Below are 22,815 nucleotides of genomic sequence, written 5' to 3'. Positions count from 1 at the left end.
CTCCCAGCAGCAGCAGTGCGCCAAATCAATTATCTGGTCGAGCGCTGCAAGATTCAGTGCGACGCCCACTACAAAAGACGTTTTATTTACATTCAATTTAAGCGTATACGTCGCGAGTGCCATTTGACAGGGCCTGTCTCTCGATGTCGATTTGTATTTTGTGTCTCTTAAGTGTCGGTCTGCAGTAGGCTGCTGTTGGCCGAGCGACGTGCAGTCGCCTTACATGAAGCCCCATGGGCAACGCCAGTGCCACTGTGAACAACAGCAAACTGTAGCCAGAGAGTGGAGCCGAAAGGCGCATTTCGCAGTCGAGCCACGTTATCCCACAAGCTGTGCACTAGGACAAGAAATTGCAGACCGCAAACGTTTGGTGGCATGACGGTCGTCGCCGATCGTAAGGGCGAAACAGTCGAGAGATTTGGAGAACGGCAATGTGGACACTCCCAGCAGCAGCAGTGCGCCAAATCAATTATCTGGTCGAGGGCTGCAAGATTCAGTGTGATGAAGTGAGAATTCGGGGATAGCTCGCAAATTCAAAGCTGCCACCTTCTTAGCTCAGTGGTAGAGCACTGGTCTCGTAAACCAGGAGTCGTGAGTTCGAACCTCACAGAAGGCATCCATTTTTTTAACTTTCCTGCAATGTGCGGAGCTACCTCGACCAATATCTATCACATAGCAGTACACTGAATGAAAGGGATGTTCTTCAACCTATGACAAGTATTCTACTGGCCTAGGAGGTTTTCTGAATGCATAGGCAGAACAGTGGTTTATATGCATTTTGTAGTATAATGTCATTCGTTTATGAGCGTCGCTACAGTGTGCATGCACGTTATCCATGTGAAGAGGCATAAGCAGATGCTACCATTCTGCGAGATAACTGCAGAATGTGTACGAATTGCGTTGATATAGAGAGCAAAAGTTGGCCAAAATCGACGCCTCCGTGGCGCAATCGGCTAGCGCGTACGGCTGTTAACCGAAAGGTTGGTGGTTCGAGCCCACCCGGGGGCGAAATCGTTTTAACCGTCACCGAGGTGAGGACATACATCAACTTTGTTAGAGATACACAGCTAGTGTGGCAATTTGGCTGCGAAGGAGTGATGCCACAGATGCTTATACACATTCAGGCAGGTGGCACTGTAGGTAAAAACATGGCCCTACACAGACGTTCTACTGTTTTCCTATTTATTCACCATGTGTAACACTGCAGTGGAGCGACGCCCACTACAAAAGACGTTTTATTTACATTCAATTTGAGCGTATACGTCGCGAGTGCCATATGACAGGGCCTGTCTCTCGATATCGATTTGTATTTTGTGTCTCCTAAGTGTCGGTCTGCAGTAGGCCGCTGTTGGCCGAGCGACGTTCAGTCGCCTTACATGAAGCCCCATGGGCAACGCCAGTGCCACTGTGAACAACAGCAAACTGTAGCCAGAGAGTGGAGCCGAAAGGCGCATTTCGCAGTCGAGCCACGTTATCCCACAAGCTGTGCACTAGGACAAGAAATTGCAGACCGCAAACGTTTGGTGGCCTGACGGTCGTCGCCGATCGTAAGGGCGAAACAGTCGAGAGATTTGGAGAACGGCAATGTGGACACTCCCAGCAGCAGCAGTGCGCCAAATCAATTATCTGGTCGAGCGCTGCAAGATTCAGTGTGATGAAGTGACAATTCGGGGATAGCTCGCAAATTCAAAGCTGCCGCCTTCTTAGCTCAGTGGTAGAGCGCTGGTCTCGTAAACCAGGTGTCGTAAGTTCCAACCTCACAGAAGGCATCAATTTTTTTAACTTTCCTGCAACGTGCGGAGCTACCTCGAGCAATATCTCTCACATGGCAGTACACTGAATGAAAGGGATGTTCTACAACCTATGTCAAGTATTCTACTGGCCTAGGAGGTTTTCTGAATGCATAGGCAGAACAGTGGTTTGTATGCATTTTGTAGTATAATGTCATTCGTTTATGAGCGTCGCTACAGTGTGCATGCACGTTATCCATGTGAAGAGGCATAAGCAGATGCTACCATTCTGCGAGATTCCTGCAGAATGTGTACGAATTGCTTTGATATAGAGAGCACAAGTGAGCCAAAGTCAACTCCTCCGCGGCGCAATTGGCTAGAGCCTTCGGCTGTTAACCGAAAGGTTGGTGGTTCGAGCCCACCCGGGGGCGAAATCGTTTTAACCGTCACCGAGGTGAGGACATACATCAACTTTGTTAGAGATACACAGCTAGTGTGGCAATTTGGCTGCGAAGGAGTGATGCCACAGATGCTTATACACATTCAGGCAGGTGGCACTGTAGGTAAAAACATGGCCCTACACAGACGTTCTACTGTTTTCCTATTTATTCACCATGTGTGACACTGCAGTGGAGCGACGCCCACTACAAAAGACGTTTTATTTACATTCAATTTGAGCGTATACGTCGCGAGTGCCATATGACAGGGCCTGTCTCTCGATGTCGATTTGTATTTTGTGTCTCTTAAGTGTCGGTCTGCAGTAGGCCGCTGTTGGCCGAGCGACGTGCAGTCGCCTTACATGAAGCCCCATGGGCAACGCCAGTGCCACTGTGAACAACAGCAAACTGTAGCCAGAGAGTGGAGCCGAAAGGCGCATTTCGCAGTCGAGCCACGTTATCCCACAAGCTGTGCACTAGGACAAGAAATTGCAGACCGCAAACTTTTGGTGGCCTGACGATCGTCGCCGATCGTAAGGGCGAAACAGTCGAGAGATTTGGAGAGCGGCAATGTGGACACTCCCAGCAGCAGCAGTGCGCCAAATCAATTATCTGGTCGAGCGCTGCAAGATTCAGTGTGATGAAGTGACAATTCGGGGATAGCTCGCAAATTCAAAGCTACCGCCTTCTTAGCTCAGTGGTAGAGCGCTGGTCTCGTAAACCAGGTGTCGTAAGTTCGAACCTCACAGAAGGCATCCATTTTTTTAACTTTCCTGCAACGTGCGGAGCTACCTCGAGCAATATCTGTCACATGGCAGTACACTGAATGAAAGGGATGTTCTACAACCTATGTCAAGTATTCTACTGGCCTAGGAGGTTTTCTGAATGCATAGGCAGAACAGTGGTTTGTATGCATTTTGTAGTATAATGTCATTCGTTTATGAGCGTCGCTACAGTGTGCATGCACGTTATCCATGTGAAGAGGCATAAGCAGATGCTACCATTCTGCGAGATTCCTGCAGAATGTGTACGAATTGCTTTGATATAGAGAGCACAAGTGAGCCAAAGTCAATGCCTCCGCGGCGCAATTGGCTAGAGCCTTCGGCTGTTAACCGAAAGGTTGGTGGTTCGAGCCCACCCGCGGGCGAAATCGTTTTAACCGTCACCGAGGTGAGGACATACATCAACTTTGTTAGAGATACACAGCTAGTGTGGCAATTTGGCTGCGAAGGAGTGATGCCACAGATGCTTATACACATTCAGGCAGGTGCACTGTAGGTAAAAACATGGCCCTACACAGACGTTCTACTGTTTTCCTATTTATTCACCATGTGTAACACTGCAGTGGAGCGACACCCACTACAAAAGACGTTTTATTTACATTCAATTTCAGCGTATACGTCGCGAGTGCCATATGACAGGGCCTGTCTCTCGATGTCGATTTGTATTTTGTGTCTCCTAAGTGTCGGTCTGCAGTAGGCCGCTGTTGGCCGAGCGACGTGCAGTCGCCTTACATGAAGCCCCATGGGCAACGCCAGTGCCACTGTGAACAACAGCAAACTGTAGCCAGAGAGTGGAGCCGAAAGGCGCATTTCGCAGTCGAGCCACGTTATCCCACAAGCTGTGCACTAGGACAAGAAATTGCAGACCGCAAACTTTTGGTGGCCTGACGGTCGTCGCCGATCGTAAGGGCGAAACAGTCGAGGGATATGGAGAACGGCAATGTGGACACTCCCAGCAGCAGCAGTGCGCCAAATCAATTATCTGGTCGAGGGCTGCAAGATTCAGTGTGATGAAGTGACAATTCGGGGATAGCTCGCAAATTCAAAGCTGCCGCCTTCTTAGCTCAGTGGTAGAGCGCTGCTATCGTAAACCAGGTGTCGTAAGTTCGAACTTCACAGAAGGCATCCATTTTTTTAACTTTCCTGCAACGTGCGGAGCTACCTCGAGCAATATCTGTCACATGGCAGTACACTGAATGAAAGGGATGTTCTACAACCTATGTCAAGTATTCTACTGGCCTAGGAGGTTTTCTGAATGCATAGGCAGAACAGTGGTTTGTATGCATTTTGTAGTATAATGTCATTCGTTTATGAGCGTCGCTACAGTGTGCATGCACGTTATCCATGTGAAGAGGCATAAGCAGATGCTACCATTCTGCGAGATTCCTGCAGAATGTGTACGAATTGCTTTGATATAGAGAGCACAAGTGAACCAAAGTCAACGCCTCCGCGGCGCAATTGGCTAGAGCCTTCGGCTGTTAACCGAAAGGTTGGTGGTTCGAGCCCACCCAGGGGCGAAATCGTTTTAACCGTCACCGAGGTGAGGACATACATCAACTTTGTTAGAGATACACAGCTAGTGTGGCAATTTGGCTGCGAAGGAGTGATGCCACAGATGCTTATACACATTCAGGCAGGTGGCACTGTAGGTAAAAACATGGCCCTACACAGACGTTCTAGTGTTTTCCTATTTATTCACCATGTGTGACACTGCAGTGGAGCGACGCCCACTACAAAAGACGTTTTATTTACATTCAATTTCAGCGTATACGTCGCGAGTGCCATATGACAGGGCCTGTCTCTCGATGTCGATTTGTATTTTGTGTCTCTTAAGCGTCGGTCTGCAGTAGGCCGCTGTTGGCCGAGCGACGTGCAGTCGCCTTACATGAAGCCCCATGGGCAACGCCAGTGCCACTGTGAACAACAGCAAACTGTAGCCAGAGAGTGGAGCCGAAAGGCGCATTTCGCAGTCGAGCCACGTTATCCCACAAGCTGTGCACTAGGACAAGAAATTGCAGACAGCAAACTTTTGGTGGCCTGACGGTCGTCGCCAATCGTAAGGGCGAAACAGTCGAGAGATATGGAGAACGGCAATGTGGACACTCCCAGCAGCAGCAGTGCGCCAAATCAATTATCTGGTCGAGCGCTGCAAGATTCAGTGTGATGAAGTGAGAATTCGGGGATAGCTCGCAAATTCAAAGCTGCCGCCTTCTTAGCTCAGTGGTAGAGCGCTGGTCTAGTAAACCAGGTGTCGTAAGTTCGAACCTCACAGAAGGCATCCATTTTTTTAACTTTCCTGCAACGTGCGGAGCTACCTCGAGCAATATCTCTCACATGGCAGTACACTGAATGAAAGGGATGTTCTACAACCTATGTCAAGTATTCTACTGGCCTAGGAGGTTTTCTGAATGCATAGGCAGAACAGTGGTTTGTATGCATTTTGTAGTATAATGTCATTCGTTTATGAGCGTCGCTACAGTGTGCATGCACGTTATCCATGTGAAGAGGCATAAGCAGATGCTACCATTCTGCGAGATTCCTGCAGAATGTGTACGAATTGCTTTGATATAGAGAGCACAAGTGAGCCAAAGTCAACGCCTCCGCGGCGCAATTGGCTAGAGCCTTCAGCTGTTAACCGAAAGGTTGGTGGGTCGAGCCCACCCGGGGGCGAAATCGTTTTAACCGTCACCGAGGTGAGGACATACATCAACTTAGTTAGAGATACACAGCTAGTGTGGCAATTTGGCTGCGAAGGAGTGATGCCACAGATGCTTATACACATTCAGGCAGGTGGCACTGTAGGTAAAAACATGTCCCTACACAGACGTTCTAGTGTTTTCCTATTTATTCACCATGTGTGACACTGCAGTGGAGCGACGCCCACTACAAAAGACGATTTATTTACATTCAATGTGAGCGTATACGTCGCGAGTGCCATATGACAGGGCCTGTCTCTCGATGTCGATTTGTATTTTGTGTCTCTTAAGCGTCGGTCTGCCGTAGGCCGCTGTTGGCCGAGCGACGTGCCGTCGCCTTACATGAAGCCCCATGGGCAACGCCAGTGCCACTGTGAACAACAGCAAACTGTAGCCAGAGAGTGGAGCCGAAAGGCGCATTTCGCAGTCGAGCCACGTTATCCCACAAGCTGTGCACTAGGACAAGAAATTGCAGACCGCAAACGTTTGGTGGCCTGACGGTCGCCGCCGATCGTAAGGGCGAAACAGTCGAGAGATTTGGAGAACGGCAATGTGGACACTCCCAGCAGCAGCAGTGCGCCAAATCAATTATCTGGTCGAGGGCTGCAAGAATCAGTGTGATGAAGTGAGAATTCGAGGATAGCTCGCAAATTCAAAGCTGCCGCCTTCTTAGCTCAGTGGTATAGCACTGGTCTCGTAAACCAGGAGTCGTGACTTCGAACCTCACAGAAGGCATCCATTTTTTTAACTTTCCTGCAACGTGCGGAGCTACCTCGACCAATATCTATCACATGGCAGTACACTGAATGAAAGGGATGTTCTTCAACCTATGACAAGTATTCTACTGGCCTAGGAGGTTTTCTGAATGCATAGGCAGAACAGTGGTTTATATGCATTTTGTAGTATAATGTCATTCGTTTATGAGCGTCGCTACAGTGTGCATGCACGTTATCCATGTGAAGAGGCATAAGCAGATGCTACCATTCTGCGAGATTCCTGCAGAATGTGTACGAATTGCGTTGATATAGAGAGCAAAAGTGAGCCAAAGTCGACGACCCCGTGGCGCAATCGGCTAGCGCGTTCGGCTGTTGACCGAAAGGTTGGTGGTTCGAGCCCACCCGGGGGCGAAATCGTTTTAACCGTCACCGAAGTGAGGACATACATCAACTTTGTTAGAGATACACAGCTAGTGTGGCAATTTGGCTGCGAAGGAGTGATGCCACAGATGCTTATACACATTCAGGCAGGTGGCACTGTAGGTAAAAACATGGCCCTACACAGACGTTCTACTGTTTTCCTATTTATTCAGCATGTGTGACACTGCAGTGGAGCGACGCCCACTACAAAAGACGTTTTATTTACATTCAATTACAGCGTATACGTCGCGAGTGCCATATGACAGGGCCTGTCTCTCGATGTCGATTTGTATTTTGTGTCTCCTAAGTGTCGGTCTGCAGTAGGCCGCTGTTGGCCGAGCGACGTTCAGTCGCCTTACATGAAGCCCCATGGGCAACGCCAGTGCCACTGTGAACAACAGCAAACTGTAGCCAGAGAGTGGAGCCGAAAGGCGCATTTCGCAGTCGAGCCACGTTATCCCACAAGCTGTGCACTAGGACAAGAAATTGCAGACCGCAAACGTTTGGTGGCCTGACGGTCGTCGCCGATCGTAAGGGCGAAACAGTCGAGAGATTTGGAGAACGGCAATGTGGACACTCCCAGCAGCAGCAGTGCGCCAAATCAATTATCTGGTCGAGGGCTGCAAGTTTCAGTGTGATGAAGTGAGAATTCGGGGATAGCTCGCAAATTCAAAGCTGCCGCTTTCTTAGCTCAGTGGTAGAGCACTGGTCTCGTTAACCAGGAGTCGTGAGTTCGAACCTCACAGAAGGCATCCATTTTTTTAACTTTCCTGCAACGTGCGGAGCTACCTCGACCAATATCTATCACATGGCAGTACACTGAATGAAAGGGATGTTCTTCAACCTATGACAAGTATTCTACTGGCCTAGGAGGTTTTCTGAATGCATAGGCAGAACAGTGGTTTGTATGCATTTTGTAGTATAATGTCATTCGTTTATGAGCGTCGCTACAGTGTGCATGCACGTTATCCATGTGAAGAGGCATAAGCAGATGCTACCATTCTGCGAGATTCCTGCAGAATGTGTACGAATTGCGTTGATATAGAGAGCAAAAGTGAGCCAAAATCGACGCTTCCGTGGCGCAATCGGCTAGCGCGTTCGGCTGTTAACCGAAAGGTTGGTGGTTCGAGCCCACCTGGGGGCGAAATCGTTTTAACCGTCACCGAGGTGAGGACATACGTCAACTTTGTTAGAGATACACAGCTAGTGTGGCAATTTGGCTGCGAAGGAGTGATGCCACAGATGCTTATACACATTCAGGCAGGTGGCACTGTAGGTAAAAACATGGCCCTACACAGACGTTCTACTGTTTTCCTATTTATTCACCATGTGTGACACTGCAGTGGAGCGACGCCCACTACAAAAGACGTTTTATTTACATTCAATTTGAGCGTATACGTCGCGAGTGCCATTTGACAGGGCCTGTCTCTCGATGTCGATTTGTATTTTGTGTCTCTTAAGTGTCGGTCTGCAGTAGGCCGCTGTTGGCCGAGCGACGTGCAGTCTCCTTGCATGAAGCCCCATGGGCAACGCCAGTGCCACTGTGAACAACAGCAAACTGTAGCCAGAGAGTGGAGCCGAAAGGCGCATTTCGCAGTCGAGCCACGTTATCCCACAAGCTGTGCACTAGGACAAGAAATTGCAGACCGCAAACGTTTGGTGGCCTGACGGTCGTCGCCGATCGTAAGGGCGAAACAGTCGAGAGATTTGGAGAACGGCAATGTGGACACTCCCAGCAGCAGCAGTGCGCCAAATCAATTATCTGGTCGAGGGCTGCAAGATTCAGTGTGATGAAGTGAGAATTCGGGGATAGCTCGCAAATTCAAAGCTGCCGCCTTCTTAGCTCAGTGGTATAGCACTGGTCTCGTAAACCAGGAGTCGTGAGTTCGAACCTCACAGAAGGTATCCATTATTTTAACTTTCCTGCAACGTGCGGAGCTACCTCGACCAATTTCTATCACATGGCAGTACACTGAATGAAAGGGATGTTCTTCAACCTATGACAAGTATTCTACTGGCCTAGGAGGTTTTCTGAATGCATAGGCAGAACAGTGGTTTGTATGCATTTTGTAGTATAATGTCATTCGTTTATGAGCGTCGCTACAGTGTGCATGCACGTTATCCATGTGAAGAGGCATAAGCAGATGCTACCATTCTGCGAGATTCCTGCAGAATGTGTACGAATTGCTTTGATATAGAGAGCACAAGTGAGCCAAAATCGATGCCTCCGTGGCGCAATCGGCTAGCGCGTGCGGCTGTTAACCGAGAGGTTGGTGGTTCGAGCCCACCCGCGGGCGAAATCGTTTTAACCGTCACCGAGGTGAGGACATACATCAACTTTGTTAGAGATACACAGCTAGTGTGGCAATTTGGCTGCGAAGGAGTGATGCCACAGATGCTTATACACATTCAGGCAGGTGGCACTGTAGGTAAAAACATGGCCCTACACAGACGTTCTACTGTTTTCCTATTTATTCACCATGTGTGACACTGCAGTGGAGCGACGCCCACTACAAAAGACGTTTTATTTACATACAAATTTCAGCGTATACGTCGCGAGTGCCATATGACAGGGCCTGTCTCTCGATGTCGATTTGTATTTTGTGTCTCTTAAGTGTCTGTCTGCAGTAGGCCGCTGTTGGCCGAGCGACGTGCAGTCGCCTTACATGAAGCCCCATGGGCAACGCCAGTGCCACTGTGAACAACAGCAAACTGTAGCCAGAGAGTGGAGCCGAAAGGCGCATTTCGCAGTCGTGCCACGTTATCCCACTAGCTGTGCACTAGGACAAGAAATTGCAGACCGCAAACGTTTGGTGGCCTGACGGTCGTCGCCGATCGTAAGGGCGAAACAGTCGAGAGATTTGGAGAACGGAAATGTGGACACTCCCAGCAGCAGCAGTGCGCCAAATCAATTATCTGGTCGAGGGCTGCAAGATGCAGTGTGATGAAGTGAGAATTCGGGGATAGCTCGCAAATTCAAAGCTGCCGCTTTATTAGCTCAGTGGTAGAGCACTGGTCTCGTAAACCAGGAGTCGTGAGATCGAACCTGACAGAAGGCATCTATTTTCTTAACTTTCCTGCAACGTGCGGAGCTACCTCGAGCAATATCTATCACATGGCAGTACACTGAATGAAAGGGATGTTCTTCAACCTATGACAAGTATTCTACTGGCCTAGGAGGTTTTCTGAATGCATAGGCAGAACAGTGGTTTGTATGCATTTTGTAGTATAATGTCATTCGTTTATGAGCGTCGCTACAGTGTGTATGCACGTTATCCATGTGAAGAGGCATAAACAGATGCTACCATTCTGCGAGATTCCTGCAGAATGTGTACGAATTGCGTTGATATAGAGAGCAAAAGTGAGCCAAAATCGACGCCTCCGTGGCGCAATTGGCTAGCGCGTTCGGCTGTTAACCGAAAGGTTGGTGGTTCGAGCCCACCCGGGGGCGCAATCGTTTTAACCGTCACCGAGGTGAGGAGGTACGTCAACTTTGTTAGAGATACACAGCTAGTGTGGCAATTTGGCTGCGAAGGAGTGATGCCACAGATGCTTATACACATTCAGGCAGGTGGCACTGTAGGTAAAAACATGGCCCTACACAGACGTTCTACTGTTTTCCTATTTATTCACCATGTGTGACACTGCAGTGGAGCGACGCCCACTACAAAAGACGTTTTATTTACATTCAATTTGAGCGTATACGTCGCGAGTGCCATATGACAGGGCCTGTCTCTCGATGTCGATTTGTATTTTGTGTCTCTTAAGTGTCGGTCTGCAGTAGGCCGCTGTTGGCCGAGCGACGTGCAGTCGCCTTACATGAAGCCCCATGGGCAACGCCAGTGCCACTGTGAACAACAGCAAACTGTAGCCAGAGAGTGGAGCCGAAAGGCGCATTTCGCAGTCGAGCCACGTTGTCCCACAAGCTGTGCACTAGGACAAGGAATTGCAGACCGCAAACTTTTGGTGGCCTGACGGTCGTCGCCGATCGTAAGGGCGAAACAGTCGAGAGATTTGGAGAACGGCAATGTGGACACTCCCAGCAGCAGCAGTGCGCCAAATCAATTATCTGGTCGAGGGCTGCAAGATTCAGTGTGATGAAGTGAGAATTCGGGGATAGCTCGCAAATTCAAAGCTGCCGCTTTATTAGCTCAGTGGTAGAGCACTGGTCTCGTAAACCAGGAGTCGTGAGTTCGAACCTCACAGAAGGCATCTATTTTCTTAACTTTCCTGCAACGTGCGGAGCTACCTCGAGCAATATCTATCACATGGCAGTACACTGAATGAAAGGGATGTTCTTCAACCTATGACAAGTATTCTACTGGCCTAGGAGGTTTTCTGAATGCATAGGCAGAACAGTGGTTTGTATGCATTTTGTAGTATAATGTCATTCGTTTATGAGCGTCGCTACAGTGTGCATGCACGTTATCCATGTGAAGAGGCATAAGCAGATGCTACCATTCTGCGAGATTCCTGCAGAATGTGTACGAATTGCGTTGATATAGAGAGCAAAAGTGAGCCAAAGTCAACGCCTCCGTGGCGCAATCGGCACACAGTCTGCCTGCGGCAGCGGTGGTGAGCGGACCTCCAGGGCCAGCGCGCTGCGGCAGGAAGTGTTTACGTCAGGCGGTGAGTCGCGTGCTTACAGCGTCTGCTTATTAGTATTCGTTCCGTTCTGTAGGATCTGATATGGAATTATGAATCCGACTAACAGGAAAGATACCTTGAAGTTTACCTTTGATATTAACTTTTCGAAACCAAATTCGTTTGAAGTTGAAGCATGGTTAGAGGAAACAGCTAAGATTACTTTTGATGACATTGTAGGGATAAATTTCTCTATCGTGACTAGTGTTGTTTATGTGAAATTTACGTCCTCTGAAATGTGTGATAGAATTGTTGAGTCGAGTGGAGGTGTACTGAAGTTTAAACATAGAGATGGTACCGTCAGTGACGTCAGCATTACGCATGCTGGACTGGGCATCCGAACGGCACGTATTTTCGAACTCCCGTTTGAAATATCAGCCGCGCAAATAAATTCTGCATTAACACCTTACGGGAGGGTCATTAACAATTTTGCGGAGCGTTGGTCCAAAGCCCACAAATTTCCGGTGTTTAACGGCGTCAGGCAGGTTAAGATCGATCTACAGAAGCACATACCTTCATATATTTACGTAGGTGGACATCGCGGAATTGTCATATATGATGGGCAGCCAAAAACGTGTGCCGGCTGTGGTGCGCCCGGCCACGTGCGCTCTGAATGTATACAAAGACGCGTGACGCAGTTACCTGTCGGTGAAGCCGCTAGCCCCCCTGTGACGACGGCACTGTCACTGACATACGCTGCCGCGGCTTCTGGTCTTCCACCCGCGACCCCGCCTGTAGATGCCCCTCGTTTGAATGATGTTTTGGCCGATAACTTCAAAGAACCGAGTGCTGACGCGGCACCGCCGCTACCACACTCAGAGGTGGAGGTAACGACGGATGACTCCCCAGTGGTTGATGCCACTGGTACTGAGGATGAAGCAGACTCTGTGTTCCCGGCGGATCAACCCCAGAGTCAACAGTCCACTTCGGATGTTGATGATACCGCGAACCCTAACAGGAAGCCTTCCAAAAAGAAGCGGAGACTTGCACATCAAGGAGCCAATCAGCTCGCCCCACAGCTCCGCGAAAAAGCGAAACGAATAAGCAGCCAAATGAGTCAGAACACTTCTGAACCCTCTGAAGTTGGTCTCCCTGCGTCTGGTCGAATGGACATTGATCCTGTAGTGTCTCCCCCTGTGAATCCACGACGGGTGGAAGATAGTGATACCTCGAGTAGAGTTGTTTTGCCGGATACCCACGCTCAAGGAAACGCAGGATCGCTTTTGTCAGAGGTCACTCTCACTGGGAATTGGGCACAGGAAATGGAAGTATTGGATGCGAGCAATGATGCGGCTGTCATGCGGACCATTGAGACGGAATCTTCGGCACCCCCCACAGAGCAGCATACACCAACCGTACCGGGAACTACAGGAACTCCGACTGACGCGCTTGGCCTCAATTTCGTAAGCCATCCTTCCAAGACTGTTTAATTAATAGTATGTGCCTTCTCCCATGAACGAGCCCCAAGCCTATAAAATTGCCACGTTAAACATCAATAAGATACAGTCGTACTGGCGGCTCCGCAATTTACAAGATTTTGTATACGCAGCGGATATCGATATTCTGTTACTTCAAGAAGTCGCTGCGATTGAACTTGACCGAATAACTGGTTATACTACTCTCTCCAATTCCGGGAGCGGTGCGAATTTAGGGACAGCGATTCTGTTAAAAGAAGGGATTGTAGCGACCGACGCAGAAAAACTGCCTGATCATAGAGGGATCGCTGTCACTTTCCATCGGACACGCATAATCAATGTTTACGACCCGTCCGGCAGTAGCAATAGGCGTGCTAGGGCTGAGTTCTTCACAAGCGCCATAGTCCCACTTTTTAGGGGAACCTACGATCGTATAATCTTTGCGGGTGACTTCAATTGTGTCTTAAGTCCAAAAGACCAGACGCCTAATTTTAACAAATCTGGAGAACTAGAACGTATCGTCCAAGAAATGAACCTCATTGACACATGGGAGCATACGCACGGAGCGGCACCTGGGTTCACTCATGTCACGAACCACTCTGCAAGCCGGCTAGACAGAATCTATGTATCGGCGTGTATGAAGACTCAAGTCCTCCATTCCGAAGTTTGGCCCACAATTTTTTCCGATCATGCCGCATATATTTGTACTGTTAACATGGTCAAGCAAGGCACATTTCGCGGCAGAGGTTTCTGGAAACTTAACAATGCTCTCCTTAACGATGTTGACTGTCTCCGTGTCTTTAACGAAACATGGGAGGCATGTGAACGACGGGTTGCACAGTATGCCTCCGTTACTGAATGGTGGATAACACATGCCAAACCAACTTTATCAAAAATGTTTAAACGCTACGCTCGGGACAAATCCTGGTGGCAACGGCAAACGTCTGAGTTTTATTTTACTTGTCTCAGGGAGCTCTACCAGTCCGATGCGACTGTACCTGAAAATTTTATGCAGATTAAAAAAATTAAGGCAAAATTATTAAAACTTCAGCGGCAGCAGGCAGAAGGCTTTCAAATAAGGTCCAGGCCCCAGAATGTGATAGACGACGAAATGACATCCATGTTTCACGTCATTCGTGAAAATAAGAGGGGGCGGCGGAGATTAATAACTCGTCTTCAGTTGAGTGAAGGCGTTGCGCTCACGCGGCAACAAGACATACGGAACGCACTTCACAATCACCTGGCAGATCTGCTGGCAACGACACATACAGACGATGGAACTCACGATGAATTACTCAATAACTTGCAAAGGACTTTGGGTGCTGCTGAAGTCGAAACTCTCATGCGAGAAATTGATGAAGACGAATTGGATTCTGCGCTATCACGAAGTCCGAAAAATAAATCGCCGGGACCCGACGGTCTCACTGCCGAATTTTATCTTACTTTTTGCGACAAATTAAAGCCCAAGTTGTTGAGTATGTTTAATGAAATTTTACGGCCTGATTTTAATGTTCCTCAGGCTCTCGTGGAAGGCATCGTGGTTTTAATCCCTAAACGCCCAATGTGTAGTTCTGTTGACGATTTTCGGCCGCTTACTTTACTGAACAGTGACTACAAAATTTTAGCACGTATTATTTCTAATAGATTGAAAATGTTGATGAATACTGTCATTGGTCAGTACCAGACCAGTGTAGGTGTCGGTAGGACGATCTTCCAAAATTTGTCTCAATACAGAGATGTCATAGCCATTGCAGATGCGTGCAAGATACGGTGTGCGCTAGTTTCCCTTGACTTTTCCAAGGCATTCGACAGAGTAAACCATCAGTTTCTCATCCGGACGATGCATGCCATGGGATTTCCACTACGTTTTATCAATCTTATACATGAGCTCCTTCGTAAAGGAGTAACTCGACTCATGGTGAATGGCCAGCTGAGCGCATCGATTAATATTACTAATTCAGTGCGACAGGGATGCCCTATGTCAATGGCCTTGTTTGCCATTGCCATTGAGCCTTTGCTTGTCACCTTGACACAGCGTCTACAAGGATTAACCATCCACGGCATTAAGATTGTTTGTACTGCATATGCGGATGACGTCGGATTTTTGGTCATGGACGAAGGTGAAGTCGAGGAAGCCCTTCAGATCGTCAAAAACTACGAACTTGTTGCGGGTGCGAAGTTGAATGCCAGGAAATCTGGCATTATGAACATAGGACGCGGCATCTCGCTGCACCATCACGGTCAGTTGCAACTACTTTCTAAAATGAAATGCCTTGGTATTGAGTACAGGAGCAACATACAGCACACAATTGCGGTGAACTATAGGAATCTCCTGGCAAGTATGCGTGCTTGCATGCAGACCCACTACCTAAGGAGCCTTGATGAACTGCAGAAAGTCACCTTCGCTAATGTCTACCTCACCTCAAAGATTAACTACGTTGCACAAGTACTGCCCATGCCACAGGAGACAGCGAAGCGTATGATGTCCGCTCTAGGCCATTTTGTCACACGTGGACACATTTTTAAAGTCAAGTACGATACGCTCACTCTCTCCACGACCGATGGAGGCTTAAATTTAACAGATGTTCGTTCCAAGTCACGAGCTTTGTACGTATGCACCACCTACAAACGGTGGAGGTCGTTACCGAACAGTCTAACGGCTCACTTGTTAACCGAAATAGCGCCGGCCTGCCTGCAGCCTCCCGTCTCTGTTCAACATATTCCGCCTGCGCTGACTCACTTTAAGAGCTTTTTCATTGAGTTCAGTTACGTACGGTCAACTCTCCCAGAAAATGAGCTTTCCGTGGTGAAGTTAGTTTATAATAAACTACAGGCAACCAAGAACAGGAACAACATCGAACACAAATACCCCAATCATCGCTGGCCAGTGATATGGAAAAACATACATAGCCGTGATTTACCAACGTCAGTGAAAGCCTCTTGGTACAGGGTCGTGAACCGTAAAATAAGTACCAATTCACGACTTCATGCTCTACATTTGGCTGACTCACCTTTGTGCCTTACGTGCAACTTGCCTGATACTGATGAACATCGTTTTCTGTGCACCACTGTCCAAGCAGTTTGGCCATGCATTCGCCGAAAACTGGCTACGATTATGAGGACTTCCCAGCTTTGTATTAAACCTGAAGATTTCCTGTATCCGGATTCAGTGCCGTACCCGACAACCAAACGGAACTCTGTCAATTGGTTGAAGGGTCATTATGTTCATTATTTACAGACGCAAGAACCCAAGAGTGAGGCGGCGTTCTGTCTTTACCTGGCATTACAGCTTCACATACTTTCACGGACGAGACATTAGAGGAAACGATATGCGAATTTTTTAGAAGTCGTTCTTCGATGAAAGAAGTATTTTTTTTCTTTCCTTCATTCTACATTGCTTTGTTTTTTTCTTTTCTTCTTCAAATGTCACAGTGACGTATACTGAACAGTGTTACGACAAGGACTATTTTATTTTCTTCTGTTTTTCTAGAGGACCAGAGTTCCTTGTTTCATTTTCTATTAAAAATAAATAAATAAATAAATAAATTATAATAAAAAATAAACAATTATAAAAGTTGATAAAAAAAACCAACAACACAACGAAAGAACTAAAAAGAACAACAAACAACAGAAAGAGTGTTGCAGTCCAGAAGTAGGGGATTGCTGCCTGGGGTGAAGTACGGTGGGGACTTCGTGGGCCCTCTCGCCGCTATGGTAGCCGTGAACGCCCAGGACAAATCTCTGAAAATGGAATACAACACACGCACAAAAAAAAGAAGAAAAATATTCTACTTTGTCACCATTGCGGGACTATGCATTAGGTTTTGCAGTATCTTTGGTTTGGAATTTGGAATAGTTCAAAAGAAGAAGTAATTCAGAAATCATGGCAGATGAAGCCGACGCCGACGAAAGCGATTTATGGCGAGTGCAAGGCGGGGCTGAGGGGGAGGAAGGAGGCCCTACTTAAAAAAAAAAAAAAAAAAGGCTAGCGCGTTCGGCTGTTAACCGAAAGGTTGGTGGTTCGAGCCCACCCGGGGGCGAAATCGTTTTAACCGTCACCGAGGTGAGGACATACATCAACTTTGTTAGAGATACACAGCTAGTGTGGCAATTTGGCTGCGAAGGAGTGATGCCACAGATGCTTATACACATTCAGGCAGGTGGCACTGTAGGTAAAAACATGGCCCTACACAGACGTTCTACTGTTTTCCTATTTATTCACCATGTGTGACACTGCAGTGGAGCGACGCCCACTACAAAAGACGTTTTATTTACATTCAATTTGAGCGTATACGTCGCGAGTGCCATATGACAGGGCCTGTCTCTCGATGTCGATTTGTATTTTGTGTCTCTTAAGTGTCGGTCTGCAGTAGGCCGCTGTTGGCCGAGCGACGTGCAGTCGCCTTACATGAAGCCCCATGGGCAACGCCAGTGCCACTGTGAACAACAGCAAACTGTAGCCAGAGAGTGGAGCCGAAAGGCGCATTTCGCAGTCGAGCCACGTTATCCCACAAGCTGTGCACTAGGACAAGGAATTGCAGACCGCAAACTTTTGGTGGCCTGACGGTCGTCGCCGATCGTAAGGGCGAAACAGTCGAGAGATTTGGAGAACGGCAATGTGGACACTCCCAGCAGCAGCAGTGCGCCAAATCAATTATCTGGTCGAGGGCTGCAAGATTCAGTGTGATGAAGTGAGAATTCGGGGATAGCTCGCAAATTCAAAGGTGCCGCCTTCTTAGCTCAGTGGTAGAAAACTGGTCTCGTAAACCAGGAGTCGTGAGTTCGAACCTCACAGAAGGCATCCATTTTTTTAACTTTCCTGCAACGTGCGGAGCTACCTCGAGCAATATCTATCACATGGCAGTACACCGAATGAAAGGGATGTTCTTCAACCTATGACAAGTATTCTACTGGCCTAGGAGGTTTTCTGAATGCATAGGCAGAACAGTGGTTTGTATGCATTTTGTAGTATAATGTCATTCGTTTATGAGCGTCGCTACAGTGTGTATGCACGTTATCCATGTGAAGAGGCATAAACAGATGCTACCATTCTGCGAGATTCCTGCAGAATGTGTACGAATTGCGTTGATATAGAGAGCAAAAGTGAACCAAAATCGACGCCTCCGTGGCGCAATTGGGTAGCGCGTTCGGCTGTTAACCGAAAGGTTGGTTGTTCGAGCCCACCCGGGGGCGCAATCGTTTTAACCGTCACCGAAGTGAGGACATACGTCAACTTTGTTAGAGATACACAGCTAGTGTGGCAATTTGGCTGCGAAGGAGTGATGCCACAGATGCTTATACACATTCAGGCAGGTGGCACTGTAGGTAAAAACATGGCCCTACACAGACGTTCTACTGTTTTCCTATTTATTCACCATGTGTGACACTGCAGTGGAGCGACGCCCACTACAAAAGACGTTTTATTTACATTCAATTTGAGCGTATACGTCGCGAGTGCCATATGACAGGGCCTGTCTCTCGATGTCGATTTGTATTTTGTGTCTCTTAAGTGTCGGTCTGCAGTAGGCCGCTGTTGGCCGAGCGACGTGCAGTCGCCTTACATGAAGCCCCATGGGCAACGCCAGTGCCACTGTGAACAACAGCAAACTGTAGCCAGAGAGTGGAGCCGAAAGGCGCATTTCGCAGTCGAGCCACGTTATCCCACAAGCTGTGCACTAGGACAAGAAATTGCAGACCGCAAACTTTTGGTGGCCTGACGGTCGTCGCCGATCGTAAGGGCGAAACAGTCGAGAGAATTGGAGAACGGCAATGTGGACACTCCCAGCAGCAGCAGTGCGCCAAAACAATTATCTGGTCGAGGGCTGCAAGATTCAGTGTGATGAAGTGAGAATTCGGGGATAGCTTGCAAATTCAAAGCTGCCGCCTTCTTAGCTCAGTGGTAGAGCATTGGTCTCGTAAACCAGGAGTCGTGAGTTCGAACCTCACAGAAGGCATCCATTTTTTTAACTTTCCTGCAACGTGCGGAGCTACCTCGAGCAATATCTATCACATGGCAGTACACTGAATGAAAGCGATGTTCTACAACCTATGTCAAGTATTCTACTGGCCTAGGAGGTTTTCTGAATGCATAGGCAGAACAGTGGTTTGTATGCATTTTGTAGTATAATGTCATTCGTTTATGAGCGTCGCTACAGTGTGCATGCACGTTATCCATGTGAAGAGGCATAAGCAGATGCTACCATTCTGCGAGATTCCTGCAGAATGTGTACGAATTGCGTTGATATAGAGAGCACAAGTGAGCTAAAGTCAACGCCTCCGTGGCGCAATCGGCCAGCGCGTTCGGCTGTTAACCGAAAGGTTGGTGGTTCGAGCCAACCCGGGGGCGAAATCGTTTTAACCGTCACCGAGGTGAGGACATACATCAACTTTGTTAGAGATACACAGCTAGTGTGGCAATTTGGCTGCGAAGGAGTGATGCCACAGATGCTTATACACATTCAGGCAAGTGGCACTGTAGGTAAAAACATGGCCCTACACAGACGTTCTACTGTTTTCCTATTTATTCACCATGTGTGACACTGCAGTGGAGCGACGCCCACTACAAAAGACGTTTTATTTACATTCAATTTGAGCGTATACGTCGCGAGTGCCATATGACAGGGCCTGTCTCTCGATGTCGATTTGTATTTTGTGTCTCTTAAGTGTCGGTCTGCAGTAGGCCGCTGTTGGCCGAGCGACGTGCAGTCGCCTTACATGAAGCCCCATGGGCAACGCCAGTGCCACTGTGAACAACAGCAAACTGTAGCCAGAGAGTGGAGCCGAAAGGCGCATTTCGCAGTCGAGCCACGTTATCCCACAAGCTGTGCACTAGGACAAGAAATTGCAGACCGCAAACTTTTGGTGGCCTGACGGTCGTCGCCGATCGTAAGGGCGAAACAGTCGAGAGAATTGGAGAACGGCAATGTGGACACTCCCAGCAGCAGCAGTGCGCCAAAACAATTATCTGGTCGAGGGCTGCAAGATTCAGTGTGATGAAGTGAGAATTCGGGGATAGCTTGCAAATTCAAAGCTGCCGCCTTCTTAGCTCAGTGGTAGAGCATTGGTCTCGTAAACCAGGAGTCGTGAGTTCGAACCTCACGGAAGGCATCCATTTTATTAACTTTCCTGCAACGTGCGGAGCTACCTCGAGCAATATCTATCACATGGCAGTACACTGAATGAAAGCGATGTTCTACAACCTATGTCAAGTATTCTACTGGCCTAGGAGGTTTTCTGAATGCATAGGCAGAACAGTGGTTTGTATGCATTTTGTAGTATAATGTCATTCGTTTATGAGCGTCGCTACAGTGTGCATGCACGTTATCCATGTGAAGAGGCATAAGCAGATGCTACCATTCTGCGAGATTCCTGCAGAATGTGTACGAATTGCGTTGATATAGAGAGCACAAGTGAGCTAAAGTCAACGCCTCCGTGGCGCAATCGGCCAGCGCGTTCGGCTGTTAATCGAAAGGTTGGTGGTTCGAGCCAACCCGGGGGCGAAATCGTTTTAACCGTCACCGAGGTGAGGACATACATCAACTTTGTTATAGATACACAGCTAGTGTGGCAATTTGGCTGCGAAGGAGTGATGCCACAGATGCTTATACACATTCAGGCAGGTGGCACTGTAGGTAAAAACATGGCCCTACACAGACGTTCTACTGTTTTCCTATTTATTCACCATGTGTGACACTGCAGTGGAGCGACGCCCACTACAAAAGACGTTTTATTTACATTCAATTTGAGCGTATACGTCGCGAGTGCCATATGACAGGGCCTGTCTCTCGATGTCGATTTGTATTTTGTGTCTCTTAAGTGTCGGTCTGCAGTAGGCCGCTGTTGGCCGAGCGACGTGCAGTCGCCTTACATGAAGCCCCATGGGCAACGCCAGTGCCACTGTGAACAACAGCAAACTGTAGCTAGAGAGTGGAGCCGAAAGGCGCATTTCGCAGTCGAGCCACGTTATCCTACAAGCTGTGCACTAGGACAAGGAATTGCAGACCGCAAACTTTTGGTGGCCTGACGGTCGTCGCCGATCGTAAGGGCGAAACAGTCGAGAGATTTGGAGAACGGCAATGTGGACACTCCCAGCAGCAGCAGTGCGCCAAATCAATTATCTGGTCGAGGGCTGCAAGATTCAGTGTGATGAAGTGAGAATTCGGCGATAGCTCGCAAATTTAAAGCTGCCGCCTTCTTAGCTCAGTGGTAGAGCACTGGTCTCGTAAACCGGGAGTCGTGAGTTCGAACCTCACAGAAGGCATCCATTTTTTTAACTTTCCTGCAACGTGCGGAGCTACCTCGAGCAATATCTATCACATGGCAGTACACTGAATGAAAGGGATGTTCTACAACCTATGTCAAGTATTCTACTGGCCTAGGAGGTTTTCTGAATGCATAGGCAGAACAGTGGTTTGTATGCATTTTGTAGTATAATGTCATTCGTTTATGAGCGTCGCTACAGTGTGCATGCACGTTATCCATGTGAAGAGGCATAAGCAGATGCTACCATTCTGCGAGATTCCTGCAGAATGTGTACGAATTGCGTTGATATAGAGAGCAAAAGTGAGCCAAAATCGACACCTCCGTGGCGCAATCGGCTAGCGCGTTCGGCTGTTAACCGAAAGGTTGGTGGTTCGAGCACACCCGGGGGTTAAATCGTTTTAAGCGTCACCGAGGTGAGGACATACATCAACTTTGTTAGAGATACACAGCTAGTGTGGCAATTTGGCTGCGAAGGAGTGATGCCGCAGATGCTTATACACATTCAGGCAGGTGGCACTGTAGGTAAAAACATGGCCCTACACAGACGTTCTACTGTTTTCCTATTTATTCACCATGTGTGACACTGCAGTGGAGCGACGCCCACTACAAAAGACGTTTTATTTACATTCAATTTGAGCGTATACGTCGCGAGTGCCATATGACAGGGCCTGTCTCTCGATGTCGATTTGTATTTTGTGTCTCTTAATTGTCGGTCTGCAGTAGGCCGCTGTTGGCCGAGCGACGTGCAGTCGCCTTACATGAAGCCCCATGGGCAACGCCAGTGCCACTGTGAACAACAGCAAACTGTAGCCAGAGAGTGGAGCCGAAAGGCGCATTTCGCAGTCGAGCCACGTTATCCCATAAGCTGTGCACTAGGACAAGGAATTGCAGACCGCAAACTTTTGGTGGCCTGACGGTCGTCGCCGATCGTAAGGGCGAAACAGTCGAGAGATTTGGAGAACGGCAATGTGGACACTCCCAGCAGCAGCAGTGCGCCAAATCAATTATCTGGTCGAGGGCTGCAAGATTCAGTGTGATGAAGTGAGAATTCGGGGATAGCTCGCAATTTCAAAGCTGCCGCCTTCTTAGCTCAGTGGTAGAGCACTGGTCTCGTAAACCAGGAGTCGTGAGTTCGAACCTCACAGAAGGCATCCATTTTTTTAACTTTCCTGCAACGTGCGGAGCTACCTCGAGCAATACCTATCACATGGCAGTACACTGAATGAAAGGGATGTTCTACAACCTATGTCAAGTATTCTACTGGCCTAGGAGGTTTTCTGAATGCATAGGCAGAACAGTGGTTTGTATGCATTTTGTAGTATAATGTCATTCGTTTATGAGCGTCGCTACAGTGTGCATGCACGTTATGCATGTGAAGAGGCATAAGCAGATGCTACCATTCTGCGAGATTCCTGCAGAATGTGTACGAATTGCGTTGATATAGAGAGCAAAAGTGAGCCAAAATCGACGCCTCCGTGGCGCAATCGGCTAGCGCGTTCGGCTGTTAACCGAAACGTTGGTGGTTCGAGCCCACACGGGGGCGAAATCGTTTTAACCGTCACCGAGGTGAGGACATACATCAACTTTGTTAGAGATACACAGCTAGTGTGGCAATTTGGCTGCGAAGGAGTGATGCCACAGATGCTTATACACATTCAGGCAGGTGGCACTGTAGGTAAAAACATGGCCCTACACAGACGTTCTACTGTTTTC

The 22,815-nt window shown here is 48.3% G+C and overlaps 23 non-coding genes across 23 annotated transcripts; all 23 read left to right on the top strand.

Moving 5' to 3' along the window:
• Positions 1 to 544: 544 nt before the first annotated feature.
• Trnat-cgu (transfer RNA threonine (anticodon CGU)) lies at positions 545 to 616 on the top strand. The gene has a single exon. It is a non-coding gene; the product is annotated as a tRNA-Thr (tRNA).
• A 318-nt stretch (positions 617 to 934) lies between these two features.
• Trnan-guu (transfer RNA asparagine (anticodon GUU)) lies at positions 935 to 1,008 on the top strand. The gene has a single exon. It is a non-coding gene; the product is annotated as a tRNA-Asn (tRNA).
• A 689-nt stretch (positions 1,009 to 1,697) lies between these two features.
• Trnat-cgu (transfer RNA threonine (anticodon CGU)) lies at positions 1,698 to 1,769 on the top strand. The gene has a single exon. It is a non-coding gene; the product is annotated as a tRNA-Thr (tRNA).
• A 1,081-nt stretch (positions 1,770 to 2,850) lies between these two features.
• On the top strand, positions 2,851 to 2,922 carry Trnat-cgu (transfer RNA threonine (anticodon CGU)). Its single transcript has one exon. It is a non-coding gene; the product is annotated as a tRNA-Thr (tRNA).
• Positions 2,923 to 5,155: 2,233 nt separating this feature from the next.
• Trnat-agu (transfer RNA threonine (anticodon AGU)) lies at positions 5,156 to 5,227 on the top strand. Its single transcript has one exon. It is a non-coding gene; the product is annotated as a tRNA-Thr (tRNA).
• Positions 5,228 to 6,308: 1,081 nt separating this feature from the next.
• Trnat-cgu (transfer RNA threonine (anticodon CGU)) lies at positions 6,309 to 6,380 on the top strand. Its single transcript has one exon. It is a non-coding gene; the product is annotated as a tRNA-Thr (tRNA).
• A 318-nt stretch (positions 6,381 to 6,698) lies between these two features.
• Trnan-guu (transfer RNA asparagine (anticodon GUU)) lies at positions 6,699 to 6,772 on the top strand. The gene has a single exon. It is a non-coding gene; the product is annotated as a tRNA-Asn (tRNA).
• A 689-nt stretch (positions 6,773 to 7,461) lies between these two features.
• Trnat-cgu (transfer RNA threonine (anticodon CGU)) lies at positions 7,462 to 7,533 on the top strand. Its single transcript has one exon. It is a non-coding gene; the product is annotated as a tRNA-Thr (tRNA).
• Positions 7,534 to 7,851: 318 nt separating this feature from the next.
• On the top strand, positions 7,852 to 7,925 carry Trnan-guu (transfer RNA asparagine (anticodon GUU)). The gene has a single exon. It is a non-coding gene; the product is annotated as a tRNA-Asn (tRNA).
• Positions 7,926 to 8,614: 689 nt separating this feature from the next.
• Trnat-cgu (transfer RNA threonine (anticodon CGU)) lies at positions 8,615 to 8,686 on the top strand. The gene has a single exon. It is a non-coding gene; the product is annotated as a tRNA-Thr (tRNA).
• Positions 8,687 to 9,004: 318 nt separating this feature from the next.
• Trnan-guu (transfer RNA asparagine (anticodon GUU)) lies at positions 9,005 to 9,078 on the top strand. Its single transcript has one exon. It is a non-coding gene; the product is annotated as a tRNA-Asn (tRNA).
• Positions 9,079 to 10,158: 1,080 nt separating this feature from the next.
• On the top strand, positions 10,159 to 10,232 carry Trnan-guu (transfer RNA asparagine (anticodon GUU)). The gene has a single exon. It is a non-coding gene; the product is annotated as a tRNA-Asn (tRNA).
• Positions 10,233 to 10,921: 689 nt separating this feature from the next.
• On the top strand, positions 10,922 to 10,993 carry Trnat-cgu (transfer RNA threonine (anticodon CGU)). The gene has a single exon. It is a non-coding gene; the product is annotated as a tRNA-Thr (tRNA).
• Positions 10,994 to 17,569: 6,576 nt separating this feature from the next.
• Trnat-cgu (transfer RNA threonine (anticodon CGU)) lies at positions 17,570 to 17,641 on the top strand. The gene has a single exon. It is a non-coding gene; the product is annotated as a tRNA-Thr (tRNA).
• A 318-nt stretch (positions 17,642 to 17,959) lies between these two features.
• Trnan-guu (transfer RNA asparagine (anticodon GUU)) lies at positions 17,960 to 18,033 on the top strand. The gene has a single exon. It is a non-coding gene; the product is annotated as a tRNA-Asn (tRNA).
• A 689-nt stretch (positions 18,034 to 18,722) lies between these two features.
• Positions 18,723 to 18,794, top strand: Trnat-cgu (transfer RNA threonine (anticodon CGU)). Its single transcript has one exon. It is a non-coding gene; the product is annotated as a tRNA-Thr (tRNA).
• A 318-nt stretch (positions 18,795 to 19,112) lies between these two features.
• Trnan-guu (transfer RNA asparagine (anticodon GUU)) lies at positions 19,113 to 19,186 on the top strand. Its single transcript has one exon. It is a non-coding gene; the product is annotated as a tRNA-Asn (tRNA).
• A 689-nt stretch (positions 19,187 to 19,875) lies between these two features.
• On the top strand, positions 19,876 to 19,947 carry Trnat-cgu (transfer RNA threonine (anticodon CGU)). The gene has a single exon. It is a non-coding gene; the product is annotated as a tRNA-Thr (tRNA).
• Positions 19,948 to 20,265: 318 nt separating this feature from the next.
• On the top strand, positions 20,266 to 20,339 carry Trnan-guu (transfer RNA asparagine (anticodon GUU)). Its single transcript has one exon. It is a non-coding gene; the product is annotated as a tRNA-Asn (tRNA).
• A 689-nt stretch (positions 20,340 to 21,028) lies between these two features.
• Trnat-cgu (transfer RNA threonine (anticodon CGU)) lies at positions 21,029 to 21,100 on the top strand. The gene has a single exon. It is a non-coding gene; the product is annotated as a tRNA-Thr (tRNA).
• Positions 21,101 to 21,418: 318 nt separating this feature from the next.
• Trnan-guu (transfer RNA asparagine (anticodon GUU)) lies at positions 21,419 to 21,492 on the top strand. Its single transcript has one exon. It is a non-coding gene; the product is annotated as a tRNA-Asn (tRNA).
• Positions 21,493 to 22,181: 689 nt separating this feature from the next.
• Trnat-cgu (transfer RNA threonine (anticodon CGU)) lies at positions 22,182 to 22,253 on the top strand. The gene has a single exon. It is a non-coding gene; the product is annotated as a tRNA-Thr (tRNA).
• Positions 22,254 to 22,571: 318 nt separating this feature from the next.
• On the top strand, positions 22,572 to 22,645 carry Trnan-guu (transfer RNA asparagine (anticodon GUU)). Its single transcript has one exon. It is a non-coding gene; the product is annotated as a tRNA-Asn (tRNA).
• The last annotated feature ends 170 nt before the right edge of the window (positions 22,646 to 22,815 follow it).

The sequence above is a fragment of the Schistocerca gregaria genome, chromosome 5, assembly GCF_023897955.1.
Source record: "Schistocerca gregaria isolate iqSchGreg1 chromosome 5, iqSchGreg1.2, whole genome shotgun sequence".
Taxonomy (NCBI): Eukaryota; Metazoa; Arthropoda; class Insecta; order Orthoptera; family Acrididae; genus Schistocerca; species Schistocerca gregaria.
Note: the sequence above shows the minus strand (reverse complement) of the source record. Positions and strands in the feature narration are given on the sequence as shown.